The 14,470-nt window shown below is 35.4% G+C and overlaps 2 long non-coding RNA genes across 13 annotated transcripts in view; one reads left to right on the plus strand and one right to left on the minus strand.

Annotated features, from left to right (window-relative positions):
• Window positions 1-14,470, plus strand: part of LOC123385164 — a 56,609-nt gene that overhangs the window by 15,440 nt on the left and 26,699 nt on the right. For 6 of the 9 annotated variants that reach the window (XR_006597311.1, XR_006597310.1, XR_006597313.1 and 3 more), the window contains 2 exons: window positions 7,352-7,411; window positions 12,389-12,526. This is a non-coding gene — a long non-coding RNA (uncharacterized LOC123385164). Of the gene's footprint in view, window positions 1-7,351; window positions 7,412-12,388; window positions 14,344-14,470 lie in introns of all 9 variants that reach the window. The other 3 variants (XR_006597315.1, XR_006597317.1, XR_006597318.1) reach the window with 2 other exon arrangements.
• The window catches only part of LOC111560084, a 132,554-nt gene that overhangs the window by 3,301 nt on the left and 114,783 nt on the right, over window positions 1-14,470 (minus strand). For 3 of the 4 annotated variants that reach the window (XR_002741590.2, XR_002741591.2, XR_006597319.1), the window contains 2 exons: window positions 10,313-10,489; window positions 7,755-8,063 (listed from right to left, as the gene is read on the minus strand). This is a non-coding gene — a long non-coding RNA (uncharacterized LOC111560084). Of the gene's footprint in view, window positions 1-7,754; window positions 8,064-10,312; window positions 10,490-14,470 lie in introns of those variants that run through there. The other variant, XR_002741593.2, reaches the window with a different exon arrangement.

Genomic DNA, 14,470 nt, shown 5'->3' on the forward strand with positions numbered 1-14,470 from the left:
TTAAGAGAAAAATGTTAAAATTTGTATTTTCATTATGAAGTATTTTTAATCACCTTCTAAAATGTTAAAATATTCCCAACATGAGAAATGTTCAGAAAAATGATAAACGACAATTCTTTATTCTTTTTTAATTTTTAAAAAAGATTTTATTTTTAAGTAATCTCCAGACACAGTGTGGGATTTTTACTCACAGTTTGAGATCAAGAGTCACTCACTCTACTGCCTGAGCCAGCCAGGCATCCTGACAGTTTTTTTTAATAAACAAGTCAGAGGTGGTTTGTCTATATCTATTTTAACAGCTTTTATTACAAAGCAATATTAAACTCTCTTTTTCTTTTTCTTTATTCCCTTCTTTCTTTCCTCCCTCCCTTTCCCTTCTTCCTCCCTCCCTTTCCCTTCTTCCTCCCTTTTCTTCCTCCCTCTTTCCCCTCTTCTTTCCTTCCCTCCTTCCTTCCTCTCTCTCTCTCTCTCCCCCCACTTCCCTCTCTCTCTCCCCCCACTTCCCTCTCTCTCTGACTCTTTCCAGAGAACTTTACTTAGAATAATTAAGCTTCTTATCTGTTGGCCTATAGCTTCTTTATATTATTCTAACACTTCGAGTTTTCTTAAGACAATTCACAGTGGCATAGCCTAGCATTTAGTAGCATGTGCTTGGTGAGACAGCTTGAATCGTGGCTCTAGATCTTATTGTTTGCTTCTAGGGAAGGTTTCTAATAGTGTTTCTGAGAAGGTTTTACATTTAATTTGCTTAATTATAAAGAAAAATTCAGAAGCTATATTTTTCTTGAATGCTTTTGTTATTTTGTGTCTCTCAGGGTACTTTTTACTTAAATTTGTTGAGCAAGTACTTTTAAAAAAGTAGTTCATTATATTTTCTTCTAATTTCTGTAGGATCTGTAGTGATGAGCCCTCTTCAGTTTTGTTACTGGTAATTGTGTCATTAATTTTATTATTATTATCATTCTAAGTAAGAGTGTTGATTATTTTCAAGTAATCAACTTTTGGATTTACTAGTTTCTTTTTTTTTTTTTTTTTTTTTTTTGGTCCATTTTGTAGTCATTCATTTTGTGCTCTGTTATTTCCTCATGCTAATTTTGACTTTAATTTGTTCTTCTATATTTTAGCTTAGGAAGATTGAAGCTTAAATCATTGACTGTAAAACTTTTATCCTTTTCTAATATACCTCTTAAACCTATAAATTTCACTGTAAGCACTGTTTTATCTTCATTCAACAAATTTTAATATATTCTGATTTTAATGTAAGCAAGTTAGAAATATTTTCTAATTTTATGTAACACACAGTTTATTTAAGCATTTGTTTGATTTCCAAATCATTTCTTTCATTAAAATCAGAGAACAACCTTTCTTACCATATCAAATCTTTGAACTTTGTTGAGACTTGTTTTAGGGTCTGTTTTGTTGAACACTCCTTATTTAATGAGAAAAGAGTGTTAAAACTGTACAATATAATTGCAGATTTGTCTACTTTCCTTTTAGATTGCCAAATTTTGCTTCTCTTTTTAATCTTTTTGAGTAGGTACATATTAAGGATTGATATATTTTACTGATAAATTGATCCCTGTTATAATATGAAAAGTCCCCCTTTATTTCTTTTAACGGTTCTTGTTCTCAAGCCTAGTTTGATAGTAATTTAGCCACGCCAGAATTCCTATGATTAGAGTTACATATCATGTTGTTTTGTTGTTGTAACTGATTTTACTTTTTAAACATGGAAAATTGTATGCATGCTTGCAAATTTCCTTAGTCTGTCCATTCGTTCTTTCTCTTGCTTGCTTGTTTGCTTTCTTTCAACTTAAGAAATCTGCTTTGATATATTGAAAATGGGTTTATTTTAGATAGCACATGGTTGGAATTCATTTTTTTATCTAGTTGGAAATTTTCTCTCTTTTTTTTTTTTTTTTTTACTTTAGGCCATTTATATCTGAGGTAATTTTCCACATGTTTAACTCTAACACTTTTTAAAATTCCTTATGTTCTTTGTTCCTGTTTTCATCTTCCTAAAATTTATTTTTTAGGAGGGCATTTTTTTCTTCCATTCTTGGCATAATCACTGTAACATTTATTTTTTATTTTGTACTGTTTTTTTTCCCCAGGATTTACAATATGTATGTTTATACTATAATCTACTTTCCTAAAATATAATGGTAATTCACATAAAAAAGCTTCAACAATTTAGGCTCATTCCCTTCTTATCATTTATTCTCTTGTTGAAATATATTTTGCTTCTATATGTTATAAATCCAAAATTAAATTACCAAGTATCATGTACACAAAATAAACTAGGAGGAAAAATTTATGATTATTTGTTTATTTACCCCCATCATTGTTCTCCTTTTATTGTTTCCATCTGTATCATTTTCCTTCAGCCTGAAGAAGTTCCTTTAAAATTTCTTTTAGATTCCTAAACCAGACAGAGACCCAGTAAAAAAAAAAGAGAGCTACAGGCCAATATCCCTGATGAATATGGATGCAAAAATTCTCACTAAGATACTAGCAAATTGAATTCAACAGCATATAAAAAGAATTATTCACCATGGTCAAGTGGGATTCATTCCTGGGATGCAGGGCTGGTTCAACATTCACAAATCAATCAATGTGATACATCACATTAATAAAAGATAACCATACGATCCCGTCAATCGATGCAGAAAAGGCCTTTGACAAAATCCAGCACCCTTTCTTAATAAAAACCCTTGAGAAAGTCGGGATAGAAGGAACATACTTAAAGATCATAAAAGCCATTTATGAAAAGCCCACAGCTAACATCATCCTCAACGGGGAAAAACTGAGAGCTTTTTCCCTGAGATCAGGAACACGACAGGGATGCCCACTCTCACCGCTGTTGTTTAACATAGTGCTGGAAGTTCTAGCATCAGCAATCAGACGACAAAAGGAAATCAAAGGCATCAAAATTGGCAAAGATGAAGTCAAGCTTTCGCTTTTTGCAGATGACATGATATTATACATGGAAAATCCGATAGACTCCACCAAAAGTCTGCTAGAACGGATATAGGAATTCAGCAAAGTTGCAGGATACAAAATCAATGTACAGAAATCAGTTGCATTCTTATACACTAACAATGAAGCAACAGAAAGACAAATAAAGAAACTGATCCCATTCACAATTGCACCAAGAAGCATAAAATACCTAGGAATAAATCTAACCAAAGATGTACAAGATCTGTATGCTGAAAACTATAGAAAGCTTATGAAGGAAATTGAAGAAGATACAAAGAAATGGAAAAACGTTCTGTGCTCATGGATTGGAAGAATAAATATTGTCAAAATGTCAATACTACCTAAAGCTATATACACATTCAATGCAATCCCAATCAAAATTGCACCAGCATTCTTCTCAAAACTAGAACAAACAATCCTAAAATTCATATGGAACCACAAAAGGCCCCGAATAGCCAAAGGAATTTTGAAGAAGAAGACCAAAGCAGGAGGCATCACAATCCCAGACTTTAGCCTCTACTACAAAGCTGTCATCATCAAGACAGCATGGTATTGGCACAAAACCAGACACATAGACCAATGGAATAGAATAGAAACCCCAGAACTAGACCCACAAACGTATGGCCAACTCATCTTTGACAAAGCAGGAAAGAACATCCAATGGAAAAAAGACAGTCTCTTTAACAAATGGTGCTGGGAGAACTGGACAGCAACATGCAGAAGATTGAAACTAGACCACTTTCTCACACCATTCACAAAAATAAACTCAAAATGGATAAAGGACCTGAATGTGAGACAGAAAACCATCAAAACCCTAGAGGAGAAAGCAGGGAAAGACCTCTCTGATCTCAGCCGTAGCAATTTCTTACTTGACACATCCCCAAAGACAAGGGAATTAAAAGCAAAAATGAACTACTGGGACCTTATGAAGATAAAAAGCTTCTGCACAGCAAAGGAAACAACCAACAAAACTAAAAGGCAACCAACGGAATGGGAAAAGATATTCGCAAATGACATATCGGACAAAGGGCTAGTATCCAAAATCTATAAAGAGCTCACCAAACTCCACACCCGAAAAACAAATAACCCAGTGAAGAAATGGGCAGAAAACACGAATAGACATTTCTCTAAAGAAGACATCCGGATGGCCAACAGGCACATGAAAAGATGCTCAATGTCGCTCCTCATCAGGGAAATACAAATCAAAACCACACTCAGATATTACCTCACGCCAGTCAGAGTGGCCAAAATGAACAAATCAGGAGACTATAGATGCTGGAGAGATTGTGGAGAAACAGGAACCCTCTTGCCCTGTTGGTGGGAATGCAAATTGGTGCAGCCACTCTGGAAAACAGTGTGGAGGTTCCTCAAAAAATTAAAAATAGACCTACCCTATGACCCAGCAGTAGCACTGCTAGGAATTTACACAAGGGATACAGGAGTACTGATGCATAGGGGCACTGGTACCCCAATGTTTATAGCAGCACTCTCAACAATAGCCAAATTATGGAAAGAGCCTAAATGTCCATCAACTGATGAATGGATAAAGAAATTGTGGTTTATATACACAATGGAGTACTATGTGGCAATGAGAAAGAATGAAATATGGCCCTTTGTAGCAATATGGATGGAACTGGAGAGTGTGATGCTAAGTGAAATAAGCCGTACAGAGAAAGACAGATACCATATGTTTTCACTCTTATGTGGATCCTGAGAAACTTCACAGAAACCCATGGGGGAGGGGAAGGAAAAAAAAGAGGTTAGAGTGGGAGAGAGCCAAAGCCTAAGAGACTGTTAAAACCTGAGAACCAACTGAGGGTTGATGGGGGGTGGGTGATGGGGGGAGGGCACCTTTTGGGATGAGCACTGGGTGTTGTATGGAAACCAATTTGACAATAAACTTCATATATTGAAAACAAAAAACAGAAAAAAAAGAAAAAAAAGAATTTCTTTTAGGTCAAGTCTGCTGGCAATTACATCACTCAGATTTGTTCATGTTACTCTTTAGTTTGAGTTTATTTATGTATTTATTTATTTATTTGCTGGCTTTATAATCGAAGATTGACAGCTTTTTCTTTCAACACTTTAAAGCTTCATCATTTTGATGAAAAAGTTATGTAAATTTTTATCTTTGTTTCTCAGTATGTAATGATTGTGTGCATGTGTGTTTTCTTGATTGTTTTAGTACTTGTTTTCAACAGGATGATTATAATGTGACATTGTATGTTTTCATTTTTGTATCTCTTGTTTTTGTACTGCTTCTTGACTTCCTGGGTTTGTGGCTTTCATCAAAGTGAAACATTTTCAGGTACAATTTCTTCAGATATATGTTCTGTCCCTTGCTCTTTTCTAAGATTTCAATGATGTGTGTTATTGTTCTACAAGTCACTCAGATTCTTTTACTTTTTCTCCACTCTCTTTTATCTCTGTGCTTCTTTCTGAATATATTCTATTCCTGAGGTTTCAGGTTCACCAGTTATTTCATTCTCAGGGTCTATTCTGCTATTAATCTCATTTAGGAAAATTTCAGACATAAATTCTATTTTATACCTTTTAGAATCTTTGCTAATTCCATCATTCTTACTTCCTACATTTTTTTTTATTGCCAGATTTTTCTCCTGATGGGTCACATTAAGTTATTTATTTATTTAATTTTTGGTGAGAGACAGGGGAATGTCATTATTCTAAGATCAGGCCTGCTTTATTTCTATGCTACCATGCACTTGTATCCTGTGTTTCTTGTGTTAAGCAGATTCTCTCCATTCTGGTTGTTCATTACTCTAAACGAATCAGGGAAGTTTGGAAGTTGTTCTTTCTACTAGTTTTTCTTGTTTGGCATTATGGAGTTTAATCCTGAGCATGTATGGACTGGTATTTAGCCAAAGACTCAGGCACCTTGAATTTCTGCAGTTTATTTCTCTGGGTAGTTTCTGCCTCTTAGGTATGCTGACCCACAAATGTAAGTTGCCTTCCCTTTCTTGAACACTAAATTCAGTTTCTTCAGCTCAGGGAAAGTGTTGGACTCCGTTGGGGTTTCCTCTCCCACACTACCTTCTGTAAATTGTCTCCAGGCAGAAAACGCACTTCATGAGACTCATCTCTTGTTTCCTTTCTTTCAGTATTAACAGTTCTGCACTACCTGTGGTCCAATGATGGAAACCTATTATTTCCTGTATGTTGTCCAGGGTTCTAGTTATTTGTGTGAGAGGGCAAATCTCATAGAAATTACTCCTTCATAGACTGAAGGACAAAAATCCCAAACACCAATTTAATTAAATAATATTTGTGTTAACTATAGAACTCCAGAGTCTTTTGGAGGAAGACAGAATCCTAAGTATAAACAAAGTCATATAACATACTAAAGACAACTTTCCTACTTGTAGTCAAATTTATCTACTTAACATTTGTTGCTAATCTAAGATTTTTTATTGTACATGCAAATAATTCTTCTATGCTCTTTTTGTAAGTTTAGACTTACTCAAGTAAAGTCTTATTTCACTTTTACTTTTTGATGAACTTTACAGTATAGAAAGTTAAGGGATTGTTTTTAGTGAAATAGGTTTCTTTTGGGCACATGTGTCAATATTGATTTAATAGCCTGTACTAGCATGCCACATTTCTTGGCATGTTATCTAGGTGTCCATTATCTCTAATGTAGATTCATCTAAGGATCAGGAACTTGAATTACAGAAACAAGAGGGATAAATGTTTTATTGAGGTGATCTGACCAAGAGTTTCCTGGTACCTGCAGAAGTGGAAAATGATAGGCTGTGTGATATAATTTTAAAGGTAGATTTATTTGACACCAAAAGCAGAGAAGAAGAACCAGCTTCTTCAGCTCCTATAAAGGCAGTGAAACCAAGTGATAATCTCTAGAGACAATACTTAAATGAGGTAATAGGGACTTAATAATTGTAAGGGTTCATCACCCCTTTGAAACCTTCTCCATTTTTGAGTTTCTTGGTTCAAGATCCCAATGTATATTAGTCAATTTGTGGCAAGACTCATCTTTCTATATATACCATGACTTCCTGTAGCCAGAATGAAAGTTTAATTTTAATTTTCCATTAAAAATATCAGGAAAAATATACTCAGAACCCATGAAGAGAAAACTACAATTTGATGTCATTTCTGCTATCCTAAGTATGATTTTTTAGACCAGGAACCTTTCTTGTCCATCACAAAATGAGTTGGGTAGATGTCCCCCTGAACCCTAAGATGGGGAAAGATCCTTTTTTTAAATTCTTTCCTCAAATATGAAGGAAAGAGGGAAAGATGTTGACAGAGACACTTGACAGATTGACAAGCAGCCAAGCCCATTTTATGTTTCCTATCTGAGATAACACTGTATTTCAATGTGATTTCTTTTCAGAAACAAAGTCAGACATGGAAGTCTCTGGCAACAGAGAGGTTGGAAGAGGAGATATTTAAAGTAAGACAACTGTGAAAAAAAGGGGTGCATGGGTGGCTGAGTCAGTTAAGTGTCCGACTTCAGCTCAAGTCATGATCTCGTGGTCTGTGAGTTCGAGCCCGCGTCGGGCTCTGTGCTGACAGCTTAGAGCCTGGAGCCTGGTTCAGATTCTGTGTCTCCCTCTCTCCCTGACCCTCCCCCGTTGATGCTCTGTCTCTCTCTGTCTCAAAAATAAATAAACGTTAAAAAAAATTTTTTTAATAAAAATTAAAGACAACTGTGTGATGTTGGCACTCACAATGCAGTACTCTCTATTGTAGTAAGTGTATGTATTGCTATGAACAATCAAGACAATGCCAGAATGTTGTAGCAGTTGGGATCACAGACCCACATTTTAGATTAAGACTGTCATTTACTGAAATCTGTTTATAAGAAAACATCATTAGCTGGAAGGTGGGTGGTTTGATTCATCTCCTTCTTAGTAGTTTGAAATTACAAATGCTCTTTTGTAAGGTTATAAGGAACTCTTGTATTTAAGGAGTTGTAGCTCATTGTTAATTGACTTTCATTCATGTTCTCTTTCTAAGAACTCTCTTTATAGTCAGCGGTCACTCTTGGTATAAGAACATTGTACCCAGACGTTTCTTGTATCCAAAAGAACCTTGAGCATTTTCTGGCAGGAGAGATAAAAGGAAAACAGATGAAGAAAGCCAAGTAGCTTTAGTTAATTGACTTAAGTATACATGGTTCTTCAGTCCATTTTTGAAACTGGTTGACAAGGCTACCACCTGGTTTCTTATCCTCTCTCCTCTCTGATTCCCAATCATATTTCCTCCCAGAATCACTTTCCATTCCCTCTGCTTCTACAACATCGAGGGATTCTCAAAGCATGATCACTGGACAATTTCCCCCAAATTTTCCAAATCCACAGAAGAATAGTGGAATATGCCACTCCAAAATCTGCCACTTTGGGATATTGATTATTGGGGCTGTAGGTACTTGAGAAAACAGCAAATGCAAGGAGATTTCTCTGAACCTCCCTTATCTGCCTAAAGGCAGATCTTCCAAAGGGAACTCCTTGTCATAAATCTCCTTCCAAGAGTGTCATTAACCAGGAAGGACTGACTCTTGTCACAAGAGAGGAACCTGAAAGTCAACATCACACCTAAACTTTGTCACAAATTATCACACTTCCCATCTCTTCTCCAAGTACCCATCATCGTTCCTAAAAATAATTTCCTTTTGCCTAAGAGGCCCACATCTCCTCCCCTTTGTCTCTTAGAATGGCATCTAAGCCTGCATTCTAAGCCACCTCGCAAAGTTACCCATTTTCCCCAAGGGCGTCTTCCATGTATACCTGTGGCATACATGTTAATCAAATGTATGTTTCTTTAACTCTTATTAATCTGCCTTTAATTGCAGGTGTCTCAGTAAAGACTCTGGAAGATACAGGGGAAATTTTCCTCCCTGTTGTAGACTCTGGGTGTGGAGTTCTCTCTTGTCCAGCCAGACAGTGGGATGCAGAATTAAAATGCGAGAGAGGCAAGTGTCTGGAAAGAGACTAGAGCCCCGAGTAAGGGTCCTTGCTCCGTTTTCATTAAGATCATAAGGCTTACAAGCATGATGGATGTGCGTAAAGACACCATGAAACCATGAACATTAATTCATGAGCATGGGGAAAGGGAGTTTTGAAGATATGCGGTGTTAGGGGTTTAGGTCTATACAAAACAAAATTGCTCTGCTGGGTGGAAGTTTGTTTACAGCAGACATGAGGCCCCAACTCTGTTTACCTAAACTGGCCTAGGGGACAAGAAAGAGCAAGCACCTTAGGGACAACAAGTCACCTTTCTTTTGCTAATTAGCTTCCTCTGGGCAACTTTGCCCTGCTTCAGTCTAAAGTCCTGTTACCCTGTTTTTGTCCTTCCTGTCTGTGAAAGCAGTTTTCTTGTATTGTAGTAAATTGGGGGGCCTTTCTTCCCTGAATACCTAATCTTGCTTACCTAATCTTGGATATTTTCATCTTGAGATTTCCTCCTCTTATACCTTTGTCCTATACTGGGGACTTTGCCAGGTTTGCCTAATCTTATTTACCCAAATTTGGGTGTGTACATCCTATGCCTTTCTAATTCTTTATGCCTTGTTAACCCATGGTGCAGCCCCAAGGAATTCCTAAGCTTATTCCCCACACTTCCCTATACCACAAATAATTTTCTTGATAAAGCGTGATAGTACAAGATCATGGCACAGTGGCTTGAATCCCTTGCACCATATTTATTTGTTATAATATATTCATGGGAACAAATATTGAGAAATAGGTATGTGTGAAGTATTGTTCTAATTACTTCACAGTACATATTCACTTATTACTCATAACCTAGTGAAGCACTATCATCAGCCACTTTTCATAGATGAAAGAAGTTAAACAATGTTCCCAAGTTTACAGAAATAGTTCCAACCCAGGCAATTAGACTCAAACCCATGCTTTTACACATTATACTATAATGTATTTGTATAGCCTCACAGGATCACACACAGTATTGTACAAATAATGTGAACTCAGTAAATATGTATTGACTAATAATTTGAGGTCAGACTATTTAATAAAAATTATTTTCTTAAATGTTTTAAAATATATACTATTAAGCACTATTTTAAACTGTTGAAGTATTTTGTTCACTTAGAAAATAAAAATGTAAGAAATAATTTTAATATGTGATCAAATAAGGTATGAGTAGATGAGTAGGCCCACTCATTTGGAATTTTCTAAATTACCACATGTAATTTTAAACAACTTTAGCAATTTACTAGGGTTTCTAGAACTCCTCTTAGAATTCTACTTTTGAACAGCTCTCACATTTTGGTAAAGTCACTTAACCTTCTTTCAATTCTCACTTCTGAAAAAGAAAGATAAATAATTCTTACCTTAGTTTAGGAGGCAATTCACAGAGCAGTAAATAAAAAAATCCCACACATTCATAAAATTCTAGAGCTACGCTTGACCTCAAGAGCTCATTCATCCTCCTGGGAATCAAATTTCTTGTAGGTGAATGTTTTTTTCAGTGTGTTTCTGTGCACCTTCCAACAGTACCAAGAATTTTGCTATAAGGAATTAGACAAGAGTAAAATCTGGACTCTAAATCATTTTCATATCCTATTTTTAAGACACCATTTCAGGTTCAATATTTATCTAAGATGTACTTATTAGACTAACTTATTCTTATGTCTATAATCCAACATTTAATCTTTACCTTTGACCTTAACATCTCAGAAATGTCTTACTACCCTTTGTTTTAGAGCTACCTTTCTCTTCATCATGAGAGTTCCTGTGTAGGCTCTCCATCAAGATTAAGTCTCCCTTTTTGATCTTAAGGTATTCTTCCAGTGTCTTCCAACTTTACTTTTCTTTGTCCTCTATCTGCTTTGCTTCATTCAAGTGAGAATCCGAAAGAGGTCTTTAGTCTCTCCTTCTCTTTTGTTTTTAAGGTCAACCTGTTTTTTACACTTAGGATGATATCTTTTGAAATCAAAACCTAAATGCTGACTTCATGGCCTATTAATGTACTCCAAGACCTAGGATATTTATATATTTTGGATTTATTAATAATAGATTGTAGAATCTAAGCTTCCTTAGCCTATACCCTCAAAAGACAATTTATTCTAAATACCATATGTCACTTTTCTTTGTACTCTTAAAATTTTAGTGCATGTATACTGGGAATGAGAATACAGGACCAAAAAGAAACACAGTGAATCCAGAAAACTTAAAAATGTAATGAATATAACGGACTAGGAAGTATGGAAGGTGGAGATAAGATATCGAACAATGACAACTAGATGACTAATCCTGACATTAAAAAGGATTTTGAATTCTGGATAGAAACACATTTAGTAGGAAAAATTGTGGTTATTTTGAATCTGAGTTGCTGGCAATGCAATAAGGTATAATAGTTTTAAAAGTATTTAGAAATTTATGACTCTAGAATCTTGACAATGAGTTAAGGGTTGGAGATACAGACCTATATATTTCACAGAGAGATGAGGGTTGAAGTCACAGAAATAGATGAAATTTTAAAGAAAAAGAATAAAAAGTGAGTGAAAAAGGTGAGATAGTGAGAAATGCTGACATTTGGAAAAGAATTAGGAAAGAAATTATAACAGACAGAAAGAAAACTAGGAGAAAAGGGGCACTTGGGTGGCTCAGTTGGTTAAGCATCCAACTCTTGATTTCAACTCAGGGTGTGGTTCGTGGGATCAAGCCCCACGTCATACTCTATGCTCATAGCACAGAGCCTGCATGGATTTTCTCTCTCTACATCTATCTCTGTCCCTCTTCCAGTCTCTCTCTAAAAAAATAGTAAACATAAAAAAAAGAAAATTAGAAGAATGCAGTGTTACGAAAGCAAACGAAGTTTCTAATTGGAAGTACACACTCAAAAAAACATATAACCAAGATGCTTATATGCAGATAGAATTAAGCTACTTCAGGGAGTGATACTTGCCAGTCTATTTTAACTCGTAAGTGATATTACTACCATAAATGAGTGAATTTATTGTGGGTAAATTTTATGAGAGATAACTTGGAAACAGTATTTTTAATGTCATAATACATTTTAATAACTTGTGCCCAGATTCTGTCTTGTAAAGAGTCCACACGGTCCATGGTGCCTGACTTGAACAGAGGCTGATTCCGAGGACTTCATATTCAGAACGTGCTGAGCAGTTCATTCTCAGATTAGTATGGTGTGGTCTTCATCTGCCACAGGCACACCGGTTGTGGGAATCGATCTGCCTTCCAAACCATGTCACAGGAATGGCCATATTTCATTGATACTAGAGTTAAATCAAGACGTCCTGGTATCCAATTGCCTAGCCTTTATAATTTAAACCTGAATTTGTCCTTGGTATTATTAATTCCTTGTCTATCAGCTCCAACGTAACCCCATTGTTCTACTCTGTGTAAATGGATATGCGCCTTTAAAATATGGTTATTTTTTTCAGGTGGTCCTGAAGCTTTCACAGTAGAGAATGTTAGACACTGTGGGAAGAAAGGGCTTTGCTTCCAGCAAGTTCCACCATCATCCACCATAGGCAACTTTCTGGTAACATGTGAGTCATGGTGGTATACTCTTCAACAAGGTCTGTATCTCAGCAGGATGGGGATATATATGGAGCTTTTCCTTGGGTGTTCATATCAATACTAGGATTGGTGACTACTCTTTATATCTGACATTTTTATACTCCTTAAAGTTGTCTTATTAGCCCATCTCTCATTATTTTAAACTCTTGTTATACTTCATTTTTCTTTATATTGATATTCTCTATTCAAATCCTGCACGGTTACTCTCTCCTGATTGGATCCACACTGACACAATGACCAAATGACATTCTACAATCAAATTTATGACACTTTATGATACTGAAGTATAAAATAAAGATTTTTGTGCTAGTTATCATATTTAAATTGAACCACCTCTCCAAATCTATATCCCACATGGATTATAGATCTAAATGTGAAAGTTACGTTATACAGTCTTTGGAAGAAAATATCAAGGGACATATTTATGGCTTTGGAAAAGGCAAAGATCTCTTACACAGAAACATTATAAAACCCATTAATCATAACATTAAAAAATGAAAAATTGTACTATGTTCAAATAAGAATTTATATTCATCAAGTCACAAGTAAATAATCAAAAATATAAAGTGACTTTTATTTAATATATAAAAACAACTCCTACAAATGATGACAAAAGGCTGAGAACAGAATAGAAAAATAAGCAAAAGATTTTATATTTCATAAAACAAGACAGCTACCCAGATGGCCAATAATTTTATGAAAATATATTCAACTTCATTAGTCATTAGGAAATGCCAGTTAAATCCAAAATGTGATATGTGATAACACTACAACTACAACTAAGATGAACAAAATAAAAATTAAAAATATGCATAATACTAAGCTCCAGCAAGAGTGTAGAGCAACTGGAATGCTCACAAATTGATAGTGAGAGTGCAAACTGGTATAAAAACTTGTCCAAAATGTTTGCCAATATCTACTAAAATGAATATGTGCATAGTATATCACCCGACATGTATGTTTACCAAAAATATGTACAAAAGTGTTCATAACAGCACTATATATAATAGCCTGAGATTCAAAATAACTGCTGCCCATCAGCCATGGAATGGAAAAAGAAATGGTAGTATATTTAAGCAGTTTCCTACTGTACAGAAATGAGAAATGTCAAACTATTATGTACGCAAGAAGTCAGACAAAGAGCAAATACTTAGAAATCAGCCTCCATGAACAAAAGTCAACCTTTGTGGAAGAAAGTATCTGGACAGAAAAGACGTGGGTTTGGAGATGCCTGTTAATCTTCTGGCTCTTATTAGTGCTGGGATGACAAGTGTGCTGACATTTTAAAATTCATTAAGGTACACACTAATGATTGGTACAGTTTTCTGGATGTTTGTTATACTACTAGAAAGACTTAAAAAATCATAAAAATAAGATGGTTCTTCAATAGAATAAGAAAGATCTTCATACAGGTAGGATATGATATTCCTATCCAGTCATATTATTCACCGAAATATTATTAATTCCCAATTATCTTTATTGATGTTACTTTCTAAAGAGTCCTTTAATTAACATTTGTCACTTCTATGCGTCTCTTCTTTGAGCTTATAAAGTAGCCATTCAGTTACATGCTCACAGTCTGAAGCTTTCCATTTCTCACAGATTTATGTGACAAATAACAGAGTTATATTACTTAGAGAAAACTGTATGAGTCCCATCACAAGCGCCCAGAAACAGGTCATGTATAACACTTTGTTAAATGTAACAACAACCATTCTTGCCTTAGAAACTCAATACTCAAGTCAAGGCTTATGGGAAAAGAAGCAAGCATGTGAATGAAAGCACAAGTAACAGTAAGAGCTGACATACTTGGCATGTAAGGATCCTTTCATTTTGTGCTACTCCATTTGTTAGAGTCCAGAGGCCAATAGCAAGTTTAAGTTCTCGGGTCTTGATGCCACGATGAAGTGCATTTTATGACGGGCATGATGTGGTGCTCAGCT

This window comes from Felis catus, chromosome B1, assembly GCF_018350175.1.
Source record: "Felis catus isolate Fca126 chromosome B1, F.catus_Fca126_mat1.0, whole genome shotgun sequence".
NCBI lineage: Eukaryota > Metazoa > Chordata > Mammalia > Carnivora > Felidae > Felis > Felis catus.